Source organism: Sphaeramia orbicularis, chromosome 4, assembly GCF_902148855.1.
Source record: "Sphaeramia orbicularis chromosome 4, fSphaOr1.1, whole genome shotgun sequence".
In the NCBI taxonomy this organism is placed as follows: Eukaryota; Metazoa; Chordata; class Actinopteri; order Kurtiformes; family Apogonidae; genus Sphaeramia; species Sphaeramia orbicularis.
Window position 1 is genome coordinate 49,654,571 of NC_043960.1, and position 14,423 is coordinate 49,668,993.

Genomic DNA, 14,423 nt, shown 5'->3' on the forward strand with positions numbered 1-14,423 from the left:
TATTTCTATTTTAGGGGGTTTCAGGTTTTTTTGAGCTGTGGTCTTAAACTTTGAACAGCCTATTTCAGTTTAATTGTTGTTTTCAATAAATTGCTTTCTCAAATTTTTTCTCACTGCCATTTTTGCTTTTTGCTTTTTGCAACGCTCCTTAGAACCTTTTTAAGCTCCAACAGACTAATGTGTGACAAATTTTTCAACTGGTCTCAAAATTTTGATCAGGAGTGTACCAGAGCATCAACAAGCTCAGACTTTATGGGTTTTCTGGTACTAGAGGGAGAAACATAGAAACATAGATCTCCTATGTATTACAGTAACATTAAATCAAATATTTTTTTTATGATATTCAATCCAGGTGAGAAATCTGGGTTCAGGGGCATTCTAGAAACAGTGTTGACCAGAGAACGGAACAGGAAAGTGGTCAATTAAGTGTGAAAGTTTATCAAGGTCAGGCAGAGGAATGAACAGTTGTATGTTTTGTTCATAGTTCAACTGCTTGCTTTATGTTATGTACCGCTATCACTAATACGAGCAGGTGTTCATCATTAAAAATTATTGGTTGACCACTGATTGTTTCACCTTGGATCCATTCACAAATTTACTGTGAAATGGTAAGAGAATCATCTGATGTGTTGGTCTTAGATTCAGATCAGGAGGATATACAGATCTGGGGGCTGCAAGAAAACCACCACACTTTACAAATACTGTTTACTTGAATATGATAAGCTAGGCTTGCGCTAGCCTATCGCCACATTGCCACTGGTGATGCATTTTCCTGGTTGGCGAAGTTGTTTGCAACCCATGTAGCCACAGTGGCGAAGGTATTTATAGTAAAATCAACCAACTTACATCTTGTGACAACTTGGTTAAGCTGCCCCAAGCATACATACGCACACCCCTGAAGCATACCTGATAGCTGCCGTATCCACCCCGGAAATTGTTGCCATGTCATCGTCACTTGATTCGCCCGCAGTTGGCGGCATTTTTTAAATACCTCCCGCATCCGCATTCCATGGTCGGACGAAGTTAGCACGGCACAAGAGTGTGTGAGGTGTCGGAGCCATCACACATAGACAAGACACAATACGGCAGTTTAACACCTTTACAACGTCCATTTCGCTCGCTCATTCACCCATACCACATTCATCTCCGTTCCATTCTCCCACTGGTTCATCCCATCCACTCATTCATCTGCATCCGAACCCCATCACCTCATTAAATACCGGTACCCCAGCAGCTAAAACTCGGACCGGATTTCATGCTGACTGGACTGGACTGACTGACTGACTGACTGACTGACTGACTGACAGAGAAGTGAAAACAGGTCGTGAGTAAAACCTTTTTTTTTTGTTTTTTGTTTTCTCTAAAGCCCTAAATTTGACCTGTGCACTTGTTTTTTTTATTATATTTAGTGGATGAACTCAATCGTTTTTTTTTATACTGAGAAACTGTGGAAAAACCGGAGTGGATTGTTTGTTAAAACAAACTGACCTGTTTTTTTTTTTTTTTAGGCCCGAGCTGAGTAAAGCCGGCGCAGGGCCTATTGAGTCTGCAGTGGGCGCATGGGGACGAAATCGTCAGTGATGCAGTCGCCTTTCACCACTGTCGCCACTCTCACACATATTCACATTCACGGCACTAAAACCTTTCCGAAGATGTACATGACATGTGCATAAATCGCATATTTACACCTGCTTGGAATGAATGGGAGTCAATGGGCCATACCCACTCGGGGTCAGTCATGTGGGTGTAAGTGCACGACACGTGACATCTGACCCCACAGACATGTGGGGGACCTCGAGAGCTTTCAAATAAAGCCAAATACGTGGTTGCCACGGAAACCGCTATATTGTTCTTGCTCAGATTATTATTATTTTTATTTTTGTTATTATTTTTAGGCCCAAGCCGAGTAAAGCCGGCGCAGGGCCTATTGAGTCTGCAGTGGGCACATGGGGACGAAATAGCCAGTGACGCGGACGCCTTTCGCCACTGTTGCCACTCTCACACATATTCACATTCACGGCTCTGAGACCTTTCCGAAGATGTACATGACATGTACACAAACCGCATATTTACACCTTCTCAGAATGAATGGGAGTCAATGGGACACGCCCAGTCGGGTTCAGTCACGTGTGTGTAAGTGCATGACACGTGACCTCTGACCCCACAGACATGTGGGGGAGCTCGAGAGCTTTCAAATAAGGCCAAATATGTGGTTGCCATAGAAACGGCTATATTGTTCTTGCTCAGATTATTATTTATTTATTTATTTAATGTTTATTTTTCTTTCTCCTGTGCTTTGAACTCAAATTTGACCCCCTAAACACTTACGAAAACTCACCAAAATTTGCCCAAAATTCAGAAATGTGCAAAATTAAATTTACATATAGGTTTCGTAGATATCAGTAAAGACATGTTGCTGGAGCACCCCCTTGAAAAGTGGAAATGCATTACGTCAATGGGAGGATGTCCAACATGAAGTTTTTCATAGAGCCACGAAAATTGGTACACAGATTCATCATGAGGAGACAAACTAAAAATATGATTGTGGCCACACCCCTAAACCAACCAGAAGTCGGCCATATTGGATTGAAATTTCCAAAATGCTAAGTCAGCGTTTTCGTTGATGTCGTATTTTAACTATCTCCTCTTTGGGCGTTTGGCCGAATGAGCTCAGAATCGGTGTACAATATCTAGAGAAGTGGGTCATCAAAAGTTCACCGAATTTTTGGGATCGGTGTCACCGTTTTTGTGTGACGATGTCGCAAACTTTGCAAAGTTTCTTTGGGAATTTACCATTACAAAAATTGCTTCAGCTCAGACATACGAACACCGATTTGGCTCAAATTTGAATCAGATGTCTATCTCCCAGAACTACACCCATTTATGCAAACAAATTGAAATTTCGCACTATAGCGCCCGCTACAAATGTACATTTACAAAAATTACATCAGTTCGGACATACGAACACCGATTTGGCTCCAATTTGACTCAGACATCTGTCTCCGAGACCTATACCAATTTGTCAAAAGAAACTGAAATCTCACACTACAGCGCCCCCTACAAGTTTTTTTTTAAAATTTTTTTTAATTAAAATTGCTTCAGTTCGGACATACAAACACCAATTTGGCTCAAATTTGACTCAGACGTCTATCTCTCAGGCCTACACCCATTTTTAAGAAAAATTTGAAATTTGGCGCTATAGCGCCCCCTACAATTTTAGCTTTATAAAAATTACTTCACTTCAGACATACAAACACCAATTTGGCTCAAATTTGAATCAGTTGTCAATCTCCCTGGCCTACACCCATTTATCAAAAGAAATTGCCATTTCGCTCAGTAACGCCCCCTACAAATTTACCTTCACGAAAATTGCATCAATTTGGACCGACGAACACCGATTTGGCTCAAATTTTACTCAGTGGTACATCTCGCAGGCCTACACCCATTCAATGGAAGAAATTTAATTTTAGCTGCATAGCACCCCCTACAGATTTACTTATACAAACATTTGTTTAGTTTGGACATATGAACAAAGATTTGCCTCAAATTTGAATCAGTTGTCAATCTCCCAGGCCAACACCCATTCATCAGAAGACATTGAAATTTGGTGATAGAGCGCCACCTGCTGAATGATGGACATACTTCTACTGGACGTGCCCGTGGCGAGGGCCTTTAGATGCCGCTTGCAGCTTTAATTAGGGACCGAGCCGAAAGGTAAGGCCCTCTCACACAGTGAGAGGCCTTACCTGCAAGCAAGGCCCTATTGTTTTTCGTTCGTTTTTATATTATTTTTTTCCCGACTGCCACTTTGACCTGGATTTTGACCCCCTAAACATGCTCAAAAACTCACCAAATTTGGCACACGTCAGGCCTGGCGAAAAATTTGATAAAATGTAAAAATTATACCCATAGGTGCCACAATGAGCTCTCTAGCGCCCCCTACATACACAAAAACTGCCCTATCAGCCACTAGGAATGTCGTAGAAACATGAAACCAACGCCAAAATTTTCGTCTCATTGAGCCCGACAAATCACGCACTGACACTCATGACCTAACTCCAACAGGAAGTTCAGAATTTGCCTTTCAAACTAAAATGCTCCAATTGCAAACTTCCAGTAGGAATGTCGTAGACACACAAAACCAACGCCAAAACGTTCGTTCAATTGAGCCCAACAAATCACGCACTGACACCTATGAGCTATCTCCAACAGGAAGTTCACAATATGCCTTTCAAAATAAAATTTTTAAAACTAACTCCGATTACACCATTTGTCATATTGACTTCTAAATAGCACCAAAAGATAGAGTGAAACCTCCTCAAAAAAGTTACTTTGCACTTTTTCCATAACTGTCTTCGTTTTTTTTTTTTACAAGCCCGCAAAGTTGCGATGTTTGGAACTCATTTTTCACTTTGGAGTTTTTCCCCACATGTGACATATCTTCACGTTCACGGGACTCAGCAAAACTCTCACATGCAAGAATTTTTGAGATAGGATGTACGGTTATTGATTTATAACAATTTGTTTATTTTCATACTTTTTCCACTTTAGACTGCCATTTGACCCCCTTAACATGCTCCAAAACTCACCAAATTTGCCACGTATGTTATGGCTGGTGAACACTTTGATTCAATATCAAAATTAACCCCTTGGGTGCCAAAATGAACTCTGTAGCGCCACCTATGTACTAAAAAACACACAAAATCTGCCCTAGCGGCCAGTAGGAATGTCACAGAAACATGAAACAAATGCCAAAATGTTGGTCTGATTGAGCCCGATAAATCATACACTGACACTCATGAGCTAACTCCAACAGGAAGTTGGCAATCTGCCTTTGAAAGTTACTCTACGTTTCTGCAATTACTGCTTATTCATTTCAGACTTTTGACACAAAAGTTATACCTCATTAAATTCCCACAAGTCTGCAGAATCCAAAAGTGAAAGAATTTTTCAGATACGACCTATGGTTATGGAATTATGGCGACTTTTGAAGAGTATGTTTGGTTTCACTTTTCACAATGACAAAGTCCCTATAAAACTCTTCCGGGTGCACCCTAGCAAGTGTCTGTCTATAGTGCAGTGGTTCATGTAGCTGCCTATTGAACAAAAGGACCTGGGTTCAAGTCCCAGGCAATCCATGATTTTTTTTTTTCATTTTAAAATAGGTTTTACTGCATTGTATTGTGGATATTGGAAATTTTGCACACATTCAAAAGTACACGGAGTACATTTTTTCAAAATAAAACCCCAATTAAGAATAAGACAAAATGTCTATTTACATAACTTCTTTATATTTTTATGACCAAACGCTCAACTGTTTGTACAATGTTTCTTCATTCAAAAGTACTCTTTCTCAAAGACACACATGCTCACACAATAGGGTTTTTCCAAAATAAAAGCCTTAAATGTGATATATCATCACTTTTATATGCACTTATTCATACAATTTCAATTCATTTTTCAAACTGATTCTTTCTGTCACGTATAAAACAAATGCACATACACACAGTAAGGTTTCCAAAATAAAAGTGTCATTTAAAGGTGATGGTGGTTTCAGCAGAGGGTCGCTGGTGTTCTGTACAGATTTAAGGAGGACAGACACTAAAGGGTGGGAACTGGTATCGGGACGGAGAGCTGTGAGTGGAGCTGAGGTGTCGACGGTCACGGGAGGCGGATCGCGGGGGAGGCGGATCGACCGGTGCGAGGTCCCGCCCAATGCTGCTTGCAGCTTTAATTTTATTTTATTTTTTTCCTTCTCCTGCTCTTTGAGCTCAAATTTGACCCCTTGAACATTTACGAAAACTCACCAAATTTTGCCCAAAATTCAGAAGTGCGAGAAATTGAATTTACATACAGGTTTTGTAGATGTCGGTAAAGAAATGTTGTGACAGCCCCCCCTTGAAAAGTGGAAATACATTACGCCAATGGGAGCACGTCCAACGTAAAGTTTGTCGTGGAGCCACAAAAATCAGTACACAGATTCATCATGAGGAGACAAACAAAAAATATTATTATGGCCACACCCCTAAACCAACTCTTAGTCGGCCATATTGGATTGAAATTTCCAAAATGCTGAGTCAGCGTTTTCTCTGACGTTGTATTTTAACTATCTCCTCCTTGCGTGTTAGGCCAAATGAACTGAAAATCGGTGTACAGTATCTAGAGAAGTGGGGCATCAAAAGTTAGCTGAAATTTGGCTCCACAGCGCCCCCTACAACTTTACCTGTACATTTATTGCTTCAGTTTGGACATACGAACACCGATTTGACTCAAATTTGAATCACCTGTCAATATCCCAGGCCTACACCCATTTATCAAAAGAAAATGCCATTTCATTCAGTAGCGCCCCCAACAAATTTACCTTCATGAAAATTGCATCAGTTCGGACATACGAACACCGATTTGGCTCAAACTTGATTCAGTGGTACATCTCGCAGGCCTACACCCATTCAATGGAACAAATTGAATTTTGGCTCCATAGCGCCCCCTACAGATTTATTTATACAAAAATTTGTTCAGTTCGGACATACGAACACTGATTTGTCTCAAATTTGAGTCAATTGTCAATCTCCCAGGCCTACACCCATTCATCAGAAGACATAAAATTTGGTGCTAGAGCACCACCTGCTGAACAATGGACATACTTGTACTGGACGTGCCCGTGGCGAGGGCCTTTAGATGCCGCTTGTGGCTTTAATTTTTTTTCTTTTTCTTCTTGAAAACTGAACCAAAGCCTAAAGTGGAGATTGTGTGTTTGATTTTGTTTGGTGGGTGGATTTATTTGAGTTTGGACTTTGGGGGGGCAACTGTGTGTTTGAATTTGTGTGTTTTTTGCAATCATTGTTTAATACATAATTTTTAATTTTAAATGGTTTAAATGTGTGATTTCTTTTTCAGTCATTTAATTTGTAGGGTGTTTGTTTAATTTAGACTTGCATCCTTTGTGTGGTTTGAGATATGTTAAATATACAAAAGACTAAATTAAAACGACTGACTTAACATCTTAAATGTCAGACTAATGACAGCCTATGGATCTGTCCATTGTCAAATAATTGAAAAGAAGTCAGTTATCTGAGATATCTAAGTTTAAATTAGTAATCAGTCCATGTACATTCTAGTCTGGGCACGAGTACTTTCTAGTCTAAATAAAATAATTTCAAGAGTCCATATCTATTCATATTTAATTACCAAATGACTTTATGATAAATCATGTCTCACTGGTAAATTTATTTTATATTGAATCTCATATTGAATCTCATGAACATCATTGGTCAGAATAATTGTATTTATAAGTCTATCATTTATTGTTTTGTTATACATTAGATTAGAAATAAAAATAGTTTAGATGAAAATATTGACTTAAGTTAATTTTTTATGATTTTTTTTGTATGAAACTGAAGCCAGATTGAACATATTTGTAAGCAAAAAATGCACCAGAATGCAGGAAAAAGACTTAATTTTTCCCAAAATTTCCAGGGGGAGCTATGCCCGTCGCCCTGCGGCTGGGACCCAGACCAGCTGTGGCTTTTTGTGGCTACAGTCTTTTCTACTAATGTAGCCACAGTGGCTGTATCTTTCATTTTCCTAGTGCAAGCACAAATAAGTGACTTTTTTCTTAATTGCTCGCACATGCTCAGTGGAGCAGCCTCTGCCCATTCAGTTCACAGGTTCATCTCATTGAGGCAATATTGCCACTGTTGATTCCAAATTAATTGAAGTAACCCTAACCTTGATGTGAGAGAGAAAACACCAGAAATGGTTCTACCTGATGTTTTAATGGAAGGAGATTCTTCTTCCAGACAATAATCCCTCTCCTCCTCCTCCTACATCTCTTCCTCTTCTTCCTCTTTTATTGCTTTTATAATTGTTATTTTCTTTCTAAGTGCAGATTTTCTGTTTTAAAGACCCTTAAAAAGGGTTTTTGGGGGCTGGAACAGATTAGTTATATTTCAATTAATTTCAATAGAGAAAATAGATGTGTAAAATAAATAAATCAAAAAATGCCCAGTCATGGAATGAATTAAACTGGTACTGTGAGATTCTACTGTACCATTAAAGTACCAGATCAATAAGCTGTATTGATAAAAGTAGTAGTATTGGTAAAATGTTGATGCTATCCCTATCCCACCCCTGGATTTCAGTCAACCTGAACAGGTGTTAACCATGTAACTGCATGTTTTATATGTCAGATGTATTTGTGATGGAGAGCTAGGCTTCGTTCATATTTGTTATGGTCTTCAGCCAGAAAACTCATAAATAAGGCTGGTTACTGAAATGTGGATTCTCACACACACACACGCACACACCCCTACGTAATATTCCTTTATTCTCTTCTCAGGAGTTTGTAGTGTGTGCTTATGGCAAATCTCTTTAGTCTGGCAGTTATTGGAATTAAGATTTTAATTAGTGGAGGTTTTAGAGCTTGACAACAGGGCCTTGTTTGAAGGATGGGCAGACAGACAGACAGACAGACAGTCAGTATGTTAACTAGTAGACATATCAGTCTTGTCACGTCCACAACAGACATGACAGTGCAAATCGCACCATACACATGTGTTTTTACATAATCAAAAATACACAGTAGGCCAGAATTAACAAAAACTGGTACAAGTTGACAGCCCTGCGATGAACTGGTGACTCATACAGGGTGTACCCTGCCTTTGCCCATAAGTTTGGATAGGCTCCAGTGACCCACGTGACCCTAGTGAGGATAAAGCGGGTTCAGAAAATGAATGAATGCATGAATGGTACAAGTCAAGGGCCGGACTGGATCAGTGTTTATTGAAAATTTATTGGAATGACCTTATTGCACAAATTGAGCCAGGAACTAACAAAGCTTACAAGTTATTGTTCATAAAACAACATTAATCATTAAATCAATGAATAAAAAATAAATAAAATGTGTTGCATTCATTTTTTATTGCTCTGTCTGGAGTTTTTCCAGAGTAATTTCGAGTAAAAACATTTTTCTACAGTCAAACAATGGTCAAAAAATTATTTCCTTCAAAGAAAAATCAAATGTCCTGCCGTAGCAAGAGAAAAATTGCAAAAATGAAACTGCATTAAAATCTGAAACTGCATTAAAGCTCAGTTTGCTGGTCTATGATGCTCACTAGTCTGAGCCAGATACTTGGTGTCTCGTCTTTGATACAAGTTCATCAATGTTTGGGGTCAGGCTCTGGGCTGAGGAAATCCTCGGGATTGAGTGAAGGTGTTCATCAGCAAGACGACTCCTGTGTAACATTTTGTTTATCTTCATCAAAGACAACAGTTGTTCACACAGGCATGTTCTGCCAAACATAGAGAGCATTTTAGCAGCTTGGGTGTGCTGCTGGGGAATTGTGTCGGGGATAAAATGTGGAAACTCTGCAGCGCCCATAGACTCATATTTTGCCCTCAGTGTGTCACTACATTGGAGCTCAATCAGCTCCATTTGAAGGTTTGATGGTGTGCTTTCCACGTCAGCTGCAAATGGATTACTGAGCAGTTCAACCTGTGTTTTTTCTTGCAGCATCTGCGTCTCCCACAGGTGCAGCTTGGTTTGAAAAGCCCTCACTATAGCGTACATGTCAATGATGACACAGCCCCGCCCCTGAAGCTGCAGGTTGAGTACATTAACATGGCTCGTGATGTCGCACAGAAACACCACTTCACACAGCAACTTTTTATTGCTGTGCTCTGTTGTGTCTTTCCCTTTGCCTTTTTTCTGGGCACATGGCGTTGCAAACTTTTATCATGCGGTTTTTGACAAATTCTTCCTCAGTAAAGGGTGGGGCTGATTTTGCAGCCTCTGCTGCCACAATAAAACTGGCCTTAACAAGCAGCTTCACTTTGTGATTTGGCTTTTGTAAACAAAACCTGCTGTGACTCTAGACTTTTTTAAAAAGTCTTCTACCTTCTGGAGTCTTTCTTTCGTGTTCAGATGCTTGTATGTGTCATTGTGCTTCATATCATAGTGTCTTCTTATGTTGTATTCTTTCATTAGAGCCGCACTGTCTCTGCACAGAAGACACTCAGTTTTGCTTCTTACATCCGCAAACATATACTCTGCCTCCCACTTGCCTTGAAAATCCCTGTTTTCAAATAGTGGGGGGTGTTATTTCAGAAAAATTTTCAGATTCAACTTTAGCCCAGATTTTCTAATGCTCCCATGTCCCATTACCAAGGTAATACAAAAATGTGAAAAAATTTCAAATCAAGCCCAAAACCCTCCCCCCCACCCCGAAAATTACTTTTTCAACCCTGAAAACGTGGGGGTTTTGGCAACTTTCAAACCTTCTTCACTTTTGATAAAGTACAATGTAGCAATATGCTCATGCTGGGCCCTTAAATGTTTTTTTTGTGAGACATGTCATGTCTTAATAGTGCTTTGTACTACAAAAGGTGTAGTGTCAAGGTCAAATTATAGGTCAAAGGTCACCCAAATGGTCAAAAATGCATATTTCATGGAATTAAGCTGTTAATGTGGGTTCTTCAAAATGTTCAGCTCAGGTTCTCTCCTCATAACACATCTATTGACCACAAACAACTTCCATTCAATAAGACACATTAAACAGAACACTTTACACAATGTATTATCCATATAGACATGTCAAAAATAAACGGTAGTTTCACATGACTTTGCAATTTACATGAATATGTCCCATTGCAATACTTGTAGCTCCATAACTATGGATTGTAATGTGTGTTAGTGGTGGGCGACACGGTGGTGCAGTGGTTAGCACTCGTGCCTCACAGCAAGAAGGTCCTGGGTTCGATTCCAACACCAGTCAGAAAGATGGGACCTTTGTGTGTGGAGTTTGCATGTTCTCCCCGTGTCTGCATGGGTTCTTTCCGGGTACTCCGGCTTCCTACCACCTACCTTCCTCCCTAACAACCACAGATAGGTTAATTGGTTAATAGGTCGCACATAGGTGTCAATGTGAAAGTGATTGTCTCTATATGTCAGCCCTGTGATGAACTGGCAACTTGTCCAGAGTGAACCCCACCTCCACCCATGAGTAGTTGGGATAGGCTCCAAGCGACCCCCATGACCCTAGTTAGGATAAAGCCATTTCAGAAGTTGAATTAATGAAGTGTTAGTGATTCCCACCAAAATGTGTACTAGTGTTTCCCGCCACACTAATGGCGGCAAATTCAAATGGAATGTACATGTTGCAATATTTTGTCTCTAATGTGGCTTTGAAAGGGCTGGTATGAATCTTTGAAGAAAACTAGGCATTTTGGTGACCTACAACATGACCTTGACATTAGACTTTTCATAGTACAAAGTACTCTTACGATACAATATGGCACTTACAAGATCATTAAATGGCCAATCATGAACATATTTATATGTTGCACTGGACAAAAGAGTGGAGAAGCTGTGAAAGTTGTGAAAAACATGGATTCTCAGAGTTAAAAAAGTAATTTTTGGGAAGGGGGGATGGGGGGGGTTTGGACAAAAATTTCCAAAAAATTACACAGGAGTGGTTAGAACATCTTGTTGCATAAGAAAATCAGGGCTAATGTGGTATTTGATATTAACACCCCCCCCCCCCCATTTCAAAATCCTCCCTTTGTCTAGCCATTTTTTGGGGAGAGGTAGCTGAAAGTTGACAGGTGAGTAGCTTTGTAAGTCTGGTGATGAGTGAGTGAGAGTGAGAGTGTGGGACTTGTAGTATAATGGTGATGCGAGCAATATACCGGCGGGCCAGCTCTAATAGTAATTAGATATTACCATGTGGGCCTAAGATTATTAATTCACGGGCAGGATGTGGCCCGCGGCCCTTGAGTTTAACAGATGTGATATAGACGAAGCATATTTTAATGGTCATGTTCTGGATTTTTATGATCTGACTTGGGCTCTGGACATTGAAACCAAAGTCAGTCTTTTAGCAAGACAATACAATGGATTTTCATCTTTTAACCCCTTAATACCTGACTTTATATACAAATGTATTTAAAAGTAGATTATTTGTGTTTTTGCTTTCAAGGAGAAACGCACGATATCTGGGCTGATTCTGTAATAGAAATTCTGTAATAGAAACAGTTTGATGCAAAGTTGTGATAGTTGACGTTAAGGGGATAAGGATATTGTGAATGTGATGTTTGGAAACAGGTGAGTGGTTTCAACTACTGTAGATCTGTGTTAAATACTTGGCAGCATTTCATTGAATCTACCTGAAGTGCCAGATGTTTGCTTGGCGAGATGTAACAGTAAAGACGTTTTTGAAAGCAGGGCTCTCCACTCTTGGGGTCAGGATCAGAGGGGCCAATCATCTTAGGGCAAAAGAACACCACCTCAATCTTCACGTTTCTGCAACGTGCATGTACTGTATTGTTTCTTGTCTTCAGAAATACCTTTTTTTTTTTTTTTTTTTTATATCTCCTTTTTACTTTTTGAAAATGTGTTTGTCAATATGAAGACAATTTAATCTGTATCATTTGGTCTGTATTAAGTATTATCATGGTGAAAATGTTCACATCATTAAGGTAGTATTAATAAATGTCATATAATTATTTCTCTCAAGTTGAAAAGGGGATTTCTGGTTCTGACTGAAGTTGGAGAAGACATTTTTTGTGGTTTTAACTCTTCCTCATGTTCTAAAGAGAAGCAGAGCAAAGGAAAAGACTTGATGTTGAACATTAAAAAGGATTATAATGATAAAATATTAAACGCTGAATTATACACAAGGACAATTGGGTAAAATGGTAAAACACTGAAAGGTTTTTCAGTGTCTTTTTGCTGAGAATGTAAAGAAAAAGGCTCACAATGACTGTTTTGATTTTCATAGTCAGTGTGAGTAAGTTTTTAAAATTCCACCTTCTTAAATGTGAATATTTTCTGGTCTCTTTTCCTCGTCTGTGATTGCAAACTGAATATTTTTTATACATTTTTAAAGTGTTAATCATTGCCTGACAATGTTTAACCGTACAATTAATCAAGAATATAATTGACCCAACTATGAAATAAATTATGATCATACTGTAACACATGCAGCTCTAGTTGATTGTGAAAAATGATATTACGATAATTGTGATTATTTTCCAAGCCAAACTGCAACACAAGGTCACTGTGAGGATTTTTTCCTCTTATCATGTGCTCAGTTGTGTGTTGGAACATGTCCCTGTGTGTGTCTGTGTGTATACCATAGGCCTTATGGGTTAGTGCGACACTGTGAATATGAAATAGGGTGGTGAACATCTGCAGTGCAGCCATCCTGTAATGGCTCCGACTGCAGAGACGCCACAGCACCAACATGTGTGTGTCAACCCTTAGCACACATATGTGTGTTACGGGTTGGTCTTCTTCTTTCGGCTTCAACCTGTTTGTGTTTCCCCAGAGAACAGTAATTATAGATATACCAGGAATTCCTTCCATCCAAGATTTTGTCCATCCCATTTCTCGGACACTATTCACCCAATTCTTTTCAAATTTCTCACACATGTTCTTTACGTGTGCCTTTGAGTTTTTGCATTTTTATTTTATTTATTTATCTATTTATGTTTTGCAAAGTTTTGAAAGGTTTTGAAAATACTGAAAGTTAAAACTCAAAATGAATCCCAGTATCCAGGGTATCAGTGTGCAGGGGGGGTAGAGTTGTACAACCATGTGGGGGTATTAGTAAGCTCTAATTACTTTTTCACTTGTTTTTTCTATCTCTTTATAAGTGTTTGTCATTGCATTTACCTGATGTTTAAGTCATAAAAATAAACTCTGAATGTATGATAAATGTTTAAAATGCAAATATAATGACTGGAAAAAGTCTGTATCAGGTGTAACTTAGGTGAAATAATTTCTAAAGCCTTTGGGGCAGTATGCATCTTTGACGTAGAAATGCAGTTACTTATTTCAATTCATAATTCAATCATTACTAGTTGATTAATCCATCATCTTGAAAAGCTGTCAGTAAATAATTCTTGTTGTGTTTCATGTGAATGAGTAAGTAAAAAGGTTTCAGTTCCATTCCTCTGAAGCCAAAATGAGTTACAAACATGCAAATGGTGATACAACAGGAAAGAGAAAATAGCTTCAGTTGTTTTTATTTGATCTTTTGCCAGAGATGTTTGTTTTTTTTTAATTGAAAAAGTAGGTAATAGGCACAAATTGGAAAAGTCCATATAAAGTCCAAAATAAACATTACAATCGATGCTGAGTTTTAGGAGTAGAGAAACAAATCTAAGTTAAAAAGGAAGCTTTAATTGCCATCTGACTCATATGGTTTCACATTGATAGTTGATATATATATGTGTCTTTAACGTATCAGAATAAAAGAAGTGCATAAAGATGTGCACTAAGATGCACATCCATAACATACAGCAAGAGGATTTATTACCACTGAGCACTGAAATCTAAACAAATATTGCACAGAGTAATTCTGATATAAATAACTGGAGAATGGGATGTATGAAATGTTATGATGACGTGAAGATGACATTAA

General features: G+C 38.9%; 1 protein-coding gene and 1 long non-coding RNA gene across 2 annotated transcripts in view; one reads left to right on the forward strand and one right to left on the reverse strand.

Moving 5' to 3' along the window:
- insrb (insulin receptor b) overlaps window positions 1–14,423 on the forward strand; it is a 350,554-nt gene that overhangs the window by 168,429 nt on the left and 167,702 nt on the right. The gene's annotated exons all lie outside the window — the stretch shown is intronic.
- LOC115417921 (uncharacterized) overlaps window positions 1–14,423 on the reverse strand; it is a 145,611-nt gene that overhangs the window by 96,262 nt on the left and 34,926 nt on the right. Inside the window, exon 2 of the long non-coding RNA XR_003935221.1 lies at window positions 2,170–2,180. This is a non-coding gene — a long non-coding RNA (uncharacterized LOC115417921). The remainder of the gene's footprint in view (window positions 1–2,169; window positions 2,181–14,423) is intronic.